General features: G+C 38.1%; 1 long non-coding RNA gene across 1 annotated transcript; it reads left to right on the forward strand.

Annotated features, from left to right (window-relative positions):
* The first annotated feature begins 1,047 nt into the window (after positions 1-1,047).
* Positions 1,048-7,484, forward strand: LOC118238604. The gene is made up of 2 exons (XR_004769353.1): positions 1,048-6,343; positions 7,176-7,484. It is a non-coding gene; the product is annotated as an uncharacterized LOC118238604 (long non-coding RNA).
* Positions 7,485-9,745: the final 2,261 nt, after the last annotated feature.

Consider the following 9,745-nt stretch of genomic DNA (forward strand, 5'->3'; position numbering starts at 1 on the left):
ATTTCAAATAAACTTTTCAATAGCATTTGGGCAAAGAAAGGTTATTTTGGACTAAGGTATGAAAGAGTAGCACAAAGAGTGTCATAAGGCTTCTCAGTGTATGGAGTTACCAGGAACCTTATCAACGCAGGATAAATGTGTGAAAGATACCAGCAAGTCTTGGCTGTCTAACAGAGCTTCTGCAATCCAAATAAGGTGGGTGATATGTCACCCATGCATTGTTGGCAGCTTTTTAACCAAATTGCCATCTTTGGATTATTTATTAATATGCTTTATTCCTATTAGAAGTTATATCATTTGATCCTCCAAATTGTAAGATGCTGTAGCTATCACCATTTGATAATTACTGGAAATGACAAAATTAAAACATTTGTAATTCTAACCTATTTTTAGGTAAAATTTTCATTATCCTCAAAAATGCAGTTATTGAGGATGCAATAAATGCAAAATGCAATAAATTATTGCAAAAATATTAAAAGAAATAACAATACTACAATTATTAATTTTATTATCATTAATGTATTAAATTGTAATGAGACTATAATGACATTACAAGAAAGCTAAAATTTTATGTCAAAATTAGTAAAGGATATCATTCATGCATTGAGTTTCTGAAATATTTTGATTCTCGTCACTAAGATTGATAATAATAACTGAAAATTCTTCATTTACTTTAAGAAAATCCCAGTGTTAAATAAGTTCCTAGATAATGAATATCAATTCAAGTGATCTATTTCAGACCTGGTGGTTGTAGTTAATAGTAATGTATGCTTTACAATTTATGCAACAATGGTAGGTATCTTAGTTAGAGTTACTAGCTGTGATGAAAGACTATGATAAAAGCCAATTTGGGAGCAAAGGGTTTATTCAGCTTATATTTCCATATCATTGCTCATCATTGAAGGAAGTCAGGACTGGAATTCAAACAGGGCAGGAACCTGGAGGCAGGAGCTGATGCAGAGGCCATACAGGGTGCTGCTTACTGGCTTACTCCACAAGGTTTGCTCAACCTGCTTTCTTTTTTCTTTTATTCTAAATTATGTTTTATTGAATGATTATACTTCTTTTAATTTTTTATTTTTTTGTTTTACATCCTGACCACAGTTTCTCCCCCAGTCTCCCCCCACCATCACCTCCCTCCCTATCCACTCATCTTCCTCTGTTTATCTTCAGAAAAGGGCAGGCTTTCCATGCATATCAGCCAGCCATGATATATCAAGTTGCAATGAGATTAGGAACCTCCTCTCCTATTAAGGATAGCCAAGGAAATCTGATAGAAAGAAAGGGGGCCCAAAATCAGGTAACAGAGCTAGAGACAGTCCCAGTTCCCACTGTTAGGAGTCCCACAAAATGATCAAGCTACACAACTGTAACATATCCGCAGTGTGGCTAGGCCAGTCCCGTGCAGACTCCCTGGTTATTGGTTCAGTAACCACGAGCCCCTATGAGCTAGGTTAGATGATTATGCATGTTTTCTTGTGGTGTCCTTGACTCCTTTGCCTCCTATACTCCTCCCTCCCTATCTTCCACAGGATTCTCTGATCTCTGCCTAATGTTTGTCTGTGGGTCTCTGCATCTGTTCCCATCAGCAGCTGGGTGAAGCCTTTCTGATGAGAGTTGGACTATGCACTAATCTATGAGTACATTAGAATATCAGTAGGAATCATTCCATCGACTTTATTTTTTGCTTTTGTCTCTTGCTTGGTTCTATCCTAGGTCTCTGAGCTATCCTCTCTCTGGGTCCTGGCCCTCAGAGCTGAGCTCCCCCCTAGTGGTATGGGTCTCAAGTTGGGCTATTCATTTGTTTATCACTTCCACAAATTCAGTACCATCTTTACTCCAGCACATATTTTAGGCAGAGCAAATTGTAGGTCAAAGATTATGTGGCTGGGTTGCTGTCCCAATCCCTCTACTGGAAATCTTGTCTGGTTACAGGAGATGGCTGTTTCAAGCTCATATTCCCCACTGCTAGGAGTCTGACCTAGGGTTACCCTCATAGATTGCTGGGAGTTTCCATTACACTAGGTTTCTAGCTCATCCCAGAGATGTCTCCAGATTCTACTTTTCTCTTCTAGTACTCTCTCCCTCTATCCTCCCCCTACCTGATCCTTCCTGTTCTCATCCCCATCTCCCCATCCATGTCCAATAGCAATGTCTATTCTATTTCCTCTTCACAGTGAGATCCATGTGTCCCCTTTGAGTCCTCCTTGTTAATTAGTTTCTCCAGGTCTGCAACTAGCAACTATCAATAAGTGAGTACTTACCATATTTGTCCTTCTGGGTCTTAGGCTATTCACTTAGGATGAGCTTTGCTATCTCCATCCATTTGCTAGAAAGTTTCAGGGTGTCATTGTTTTTAACAACTGAGTAATACTCCATTGTGTGCATGCATAAATAATATAAAATATATTGGGGCAACTCTAACCAAACAAGAGGAAGATTTATATATCAAGAACTTTAAAGTCTTTGAAGAAAGAAATTTTGGAAGCTTTCAGAAAATGGAAATATCTCCCATGTTCAAGGATCAGTAGGTTTAACTTAGGAAAAATGATGGTTTACCATAGCCTGATCTTGTGGAGGCATTTTCCCAATGTCTCCTCTCTGATGTCTCTAGCCTGTGTCAAGTTGACATAAAAATAGCCAGGACAGTAAATATTTGGATATTTTAGTTACTTTCCTCATTGTTTTGACAAAATACCTAACACAAACAATTTAAGGGAGGAAGGCTTATTTTGGCTAATATGTTCAGATGGTTACAATCCACCATGGTGAGGAAGGCATGGCAGCAGGAGCATGTGGTAAGGATTTCTTATATGACAGCGAGCCAGGAGACAGAAAATTAGAACAGAACTAGCATAATATCAGACTTTCAAAGGCCCACTCCTCACAGCTATTCACCCCTGTCAGCCATGCCCTATTTCTCAAGGGTGTTATAACTTACAAAAATAATACCACCTACTGGAGAGAGTATCATAGCACATGAGGCTGTGGAAGGCATTTTAGACTCAAAGCATGACCACAAACACTAGCCTAGTTCCACAAATAAACATATGCACTGCCTTGTGTAACATGTAAGCATATACAAATACATAAATATTATCAAGCAGAATGATTTTGTTGAGCCCCAGAACATGCGCCTCACAGATACATTATACCTAAGTTTGGAGGAGACTTTCACATGAACTATCTATGTATTTGCATTTATATGCATTTCTTAGATTTTTATCTAAAATTAATGATACTGATTTAATGGAGCAAAATGTCTTTTCTATCAATGTAAGAAACCAACTAATTTAAGTTATCTGGGTATCTCATTGAGGTAAATGTAAAGATAATATTGTTCAAATGGATTAAACAAAAAGAGAAACTTAGAGGGGAAACACCTTATTTAAGAATGGACTCAGTGTCTAGTAAAACAAACCAAAATTAATCCTCTATATTAATCTAGATATTTGATCTGAATAATTAATATTAACGTATAGTGAAATCTGAGTTATCAGGGAGCAAATATGTAGATGTTACAGGCTTGAGTATTTGTTATTCTTTGGATAGTTATTTTAAAAATCCTTAAAATATATTTCTAACAACAAACAGAATGAAGGGGAAATTAATTCCATTTTTTGTTGGATTTCAAAGCTTTTCAAAGAACACATTCACTCTCTATCTAGCTACTATTAAAGCTGATTTGAAAATAAGATCAAACTACCATTTTTGCTTGAGTTATAATTAAGCATGTAAAGTATAGAAGACAAAGAAAATATTTTCTTAAAGGCAAACAAATAACTTACAGTACAACACAGCAGAATGACAGAAAAATTATGACTATTTGATGCCTAAGACGTAAAAGCCATCATGATTACATGATAGTACACCAAGGAGTGGTGATAAAGGGAGGTGTGGTTAATGAGCCCAGAACTGAAGGGAGTTTTATTTTTCCCCTGGGAAACTTGTGAGCCAATTGTATCAAACTTTGGCCAATAGTGGCTAAAGTCAATCATTCTTTCAACAGCACCTGGCCCCGGATTCATTGCTACAGCCAAAGCTCATAACAGTAAAACAGAAATAATCTCTAAATGGACAAAGGGTGGGGATATTGGCTTGCTTGAAAGACTTTAATAATTTTTCCCTCCTCTTGACATGATTGTAGTATTATGGTCCACATCTATGTAGTGAATTAATTGTCACGTTTGTATTACACCTTCTTCCCAAGCCCAATGGGGCATTTTATCTCCTCCAATATAGTGCCATGGTCATGCCTAGTCTTCATTACTGTTATGAACACAGAAAATATGCTGCTTCAGATTCAAGAACATCATGACAAGAGCCAATCACACCAATAATGACCTAATAAAATTTTCCTCAAATAACAGGGGAATATATTTTATACGTGACACCTTGCAGAATTGGGTATGATAAAGTATTTGAATAGGTAAAAATGTTAGTTTTGTCATCTGCTCAGATATGTAGTGAAACACTAGATTTGGTAGTTTAGCATCAGTAACATAAGAGTACTAATTGCCCTTTTATAGACTTATCTTGCATTAAGTATCTGCATGTATCCATGTGTATGTGTAACACAAATAATAAAAATACAGTGAGAGATATTGGGGTTCTAGCTGAAAGACCAGAGAAGCTAAGAAGCTAAGCCAGTAGTTCTACCTATGCTGAAGCAATCCTGTACTCAATGTGGCTGGAGACCAAAATGCCCCATACTGAATATCTGCTCCTATCTTATTACCTCAAGTGCTAGGATTAAAGGAATGTGATCCCAAGTGCTGAGATCACCTTTGTGTCAGCTGTTTCTCTTTAGGACTGGATCAATTTCTTGTAGCTCACTGTGGCCTTGAACTAACTGCCTTCATCTCCTGAGTCCTGGGATTAAAGGTGTGTGCCCCCACTGCCTGGCTCTATGCCTAGTTAATATGACTGCTCAGATTAAAGTTGTCTATCACCACTGCCTGGCTATATGGCTTGTGACTAGCTTTGCATTCTTAAAACACTCAGACAACCTTTATTAAATCATAAATAATATATCAACACTGTGTGGGTGTGTGCACATGCTCTAGACGGTCAGAGGCTTATGTTTCCAGAGCTGGAGTTACAAATCACTGAGAGCCAACAGATACAGGTGCTGGGAACTGAATTGAGGTCTTCTGGAAGAATTTGTACTCCAGACCACTGAATTTCCTTTCCTGTCCTTTAACTACAATTTAAATAATGGAACAATTTCTCATGTTTAATCCTTAGGTTTGCAATGTTGGAGGATCCATCTGAGATACCAAATATCAAAGTAAATACTCTTCAGGGGCCTAAAAAAGTCTTCAAAAAACTGGGATCTCACTTTTCAAAGCTTCCACTCACTCTCTGAGGTGGGGAAGGTGAGGGTGGGGAAACATTATGTGCACACTGGAATCTGTAATGTCTGTGGATAATGTATTAAATATATTTGGAATATACGGTTATGGTTATGGTTAAAAACAGTCTAACTCTTACAAAATTTATGGCTTTGGGTCATGCTAAGCCATTTTCTCAGACACTCACTATGGAAAGCTAATTAGCTACGAAGTGTCCCCATTATAAGCCTTCTCAAGGAAAAGGAAAGTGTTGGAAATGTAGAGCTGTTTACACTTTTAACAGACAGGGCAGGAATGAAATGTTGTAGAAAAGAAAAGGGTGCTCAGAAAAGAGAAATTTTTCCAGGAGTCAAAATTTGAACCCTATGACATCAAGAGTTTTGTTTCTTAGTAACAGACAAGAGGGTGATGATGAATTAGTGCCAGAAGAGTCTTTCAAAAACATCAGAAAATAAACTGAGCTGAAATAAATTCCAGTGCCTTGAGAGAACTTAAAAAAGACATTTCTCATTAATGAAGAACTCCAAGAAGAGAGTGCTTTATTTATAAGGACATAGTGCCGAGATCGAAGTCACAGTTTTCAGGTGCCAAATCAGAATTCAGGCAAGAAAGAACATCAAAAGAAGTAACAGGCAGATGTTAAAAAAAAAAAAAAAAAAGGTAATAAGAAAATGTAGGAGACAGAATAACAAATGCTATATAGATAGTAAGCTGGGAAGAAACGTTGCCATGGAAACATAATTTAAGACAAGAAAAGGTCGAAAGTTCCTCTTAAAAGCTATAGGATGATTAGGCTGGAAAGTGTGGAGGTCGCTGAATGCAGTCATCTCTATTTCACTAAGGAGAATCTTCTGCTGCTGGTATCCATGAGGCCCTCCTCCACAAATGCAGTAACAAGACTGAACTCAGAAAATAAAGCAAAAGGAGACAAGAAAAAGACTGCAAGACAATGGAAACAGGAACAAAGGAACTTCTCAACTAAGTGATGGGTACATAGTAAAACCTGCTACCTGTTTCTTATTGAAATAGTAACTTTATAATATTAAATGGTCAAACAAGAAAAACAAGAAAGTCATAAATAATACACCATACAGTACTGTGGTAGGTTTATGTAGTTTTTAAATTTTTTTATCACTAGTTTTGAAGGGTAAGCAAATAAATATTGATCAGTAGAGCAGTATTTCCATAATAGTAGGGAAGGGTCCTGAAAATGAGTTGCCCCTGTATCTTTTTATTACTGGTTATTCAACTCTAGCCTCAAGCTGATTAGGCAAGAGCTGTGTGGCTGATCTATATCAACACCATTTTCACTTCTTATTTGGAGACAGAGTGTCTTTACCCTAACCAGGTTGGCCTTGAGCTTGCTAGCCTCTATCCTTACTCTCCTCTGTATAATACTTCTGAAGATATTATCATAGCTTTTTCCAAATTGTATTACATAATCATATGAGCAAAAATAGAATAATTCCTGGAAAAAAAAAAAAAAAAAACCAAACACAGGAAAAAAGATGTAAGACCCAGAAATGAGTATAAACAACTTTGTCTACCTTGTTATTAATAATTATGTGTGCATGTGGGTACACAAACACACACACACACACACACAGAGAGAGAGAGAGAGAGAGAGAGAGAGAGAGAGAGAGAGAGAGAGAGAGAGAGACCCTGGAGTTCAACAAATGTTGTCAGGAAATCTGGATTTCAACATACAGAAAAGTGAAACTAAATCCTGAGCTCACACACTGCACAAAACTCAACTATAAGTAAAACTTGATACTCTAAACCAGCTGGAGGAAAAAGTAAGGAATATGCTTCAATTTTTAGATATAGGGAGTCTTGTGAAGAGTACTCCAGTATCACAGGAATTAAGACCAGCAATCAAGAAGCAGAATCTCATGAAACTAAAAGCTTATGGACAGCAAAGGAAATTACCAGTAAAATGAAGAGACCACCCACAGAACTGAAGAATATCTTGGTCGGTTGTATGTACATCTGAACAAAGACCAATGTTTAGAGTATACAAAGAACTGAAAACAAACATCGACAAAATAAACAACTCAATTTAAAAATGGAGTGCAGAATTGAGCCAAAACTTCTCAGAAGAAGAAATAAAAATGGTTCATGAGCATTTTACAATATATCAAACACACTTGGCCATTAGTGAAATAGATATTAAAAGCACTTTTAATATTCATCTCACCATAGAATGGTGGTCATTGGGAATACAAATGACAACAAATGCTAGCATGCATAAACTTCCATTCACCATTGGAGGAACAGTAAACTGAGGATACAGTTTAATAGTTGGTTTTCTTAGACCCCTGGAAAACTCAGGTATCCGGGGTCCCAGGCCACGACCAAGGTCACCCCAATCACCAGGCAGATTCAAGAGCTTGCTGCAAACTGCATGAGGCTTTATGGTTTTTTTTTTTTGTTTTTTTTTTTGTTTTTTGTTTTTTGTTTTTTTTTAACGAGCTAACCCCATGTTAGCTCTGGTCTTTCACCCATGCACCATGGTGGATGGCTAGCAAAGACAGCTCCTAAGGGCTCCCGAGAGATCTTGTAAGGCAGAGTAAGGGGAGTGTCTAGGGGTACACACAGGCTCATGACTGGTGTGCCTCCAGGCTTGGAGGGCTTGCCCTGTGTTGATTGGCCAACTGGTTGTTATGGCCCATAGGCCCTCCCAGGGTGGTTGCTATGCTCTGTGAGTCATTGCTGTGGGCTTGTCCATAAAGTACACTCAGGGTCGTAAAGCATAGCACCACCAGCTAACTTCTGATTGGTTCCTTGTCACGAGGCAGGTGTCTGACCTCTAAGTGACCAAGGCAAGGTTATGGCAAGCACGCGTTACTATCATGGCTCCCGAAATGGGGAGCTGGTCCCTTCAGTTTAAAATTTACTTCAAGCACTAGAAATGTAGTTACCAAATAAACCAGCTTCAACATGCCTGGTATTCAAGGCCTTGCTATCTAGTTTGTTCATTGATGCTCACTGGGCTCTGTTCACAATAGCTAGGAAATAAAATTAGCATAAATGTTTAACAATTGATAAACAAATAAAGAAAATATTACCTGTTATTAAGCTACAAAGAATAATAAATTTTCCAGTTAAATGGGTGAAACTTGAAATTTGAAAAATATACTGAGTGAAGTGTCGGCAGGGGGTGGGGGCAGAGAATATCATTAAGGAATATCTCAAGGTACAAACCTCCCATTCAGCTCCAGCCTACAATTGTATTGCAGATTTGAGCTAATCTGCTATTGAATGACATTGCCTCAGTGGAGAATGTCCCCCAGTTTGCATCTCTACAGAACTAACATTTGAATAGGCCTGCACCTGGGTGGAGGGCTAGGTGTGTAAGTAACAAGTGAGGACACAAAAAGAGTTAGGATCTATCTAGTAGAGAGAGGGGCTACAGGAGCAGAGAGAAATGGCCTCCTGGTGGCCAGCGAAGCATGGTTAAGAGACAGCCAGGAATGCTGCATGAATAAAGAAGAGACTCTAGTTTTGCAGCATGGAACTGAGAGTTCTCTAAAGACTACAAGATGCCTGTGTTTGGTCTTCATTGCCATCAGGTTGTTAGGGGTTTCCAAGTCCCCCACTCCCCCACTCAGGCCGAACTTCATGGCTGCTGTGGTTTGTGGCTGAGACATGTGGGGCCACAACAGTGAAGTCACCCAGACCCAGAAAAATAAAGATTATTTTCTTTTTCTGTCTCTCTTGTGGATCATGGCTTTGATTTTTTTCTTTGCTTGCTTGTTTGTTTAAGTTGACATACAAATGGAAACAAAGAAGCTAGAAAAAGTACATATGGAGAGTTCATTGAGGGAAGGAAAATGGTAGAGTTTAGGTAAAATAAAAATTGAGGAATAACTGGGGCAGGAAAGTTTTAAGAGATAAGCATCGTGGAAACCAGAGGTAAGAATGGTTGGTTAAGAAGAATGAATGGAATCTGAGGACATACAAGCCAACTAAATTCAAAATAAAATTGCAGAGAACAGTAGAACACATGCAATATTATAGTAGGAGGGGGATACTAGGCATAATATGTTTAAGGGAGGCTGCAGGCATGATGTGGGCAAAAGTAAATTATTGTTCAGTTAACCAAAACTAAGGATGTATGCTAAGGCATTATGGAGATTCAATTGTTTGCAATCTAATTAGAAAATACAATCTTTTTTTAAGGAGTTTGGGGACTGGAATAATGGTTCAATGGTTAAAGGCACCTGCCACTGTTCCAGAATAGCCACAATTGGGTCCCATTACCCACATCAGGTGTTCCACAATTGCCTATGAACTTCATTTCCAGCAGCTCCAAAACCCTCTGGCCTTCATAAGCAGTGTCCACATACTCATGTAATCACATACACATACACATTAAGAAATGAATATAT

The sequence above is a fragment of the Cricetulus griseus genome, chromosome 3 (genome assembly GCF_003668045.3).
Source record: "Cricetulus griseus strain 17A/GY chromosome 3, alternate assembly CriGri-PICRH-1.0, whole genome shotgun sequence".
Classification (NCBI taxonomy): domain Eukaryota; kingdom Metazoa; phylum Chordata; class Mammalia; order Rodentia; family Cricetidae; genus Cricetulus; species Cricetulus griseus.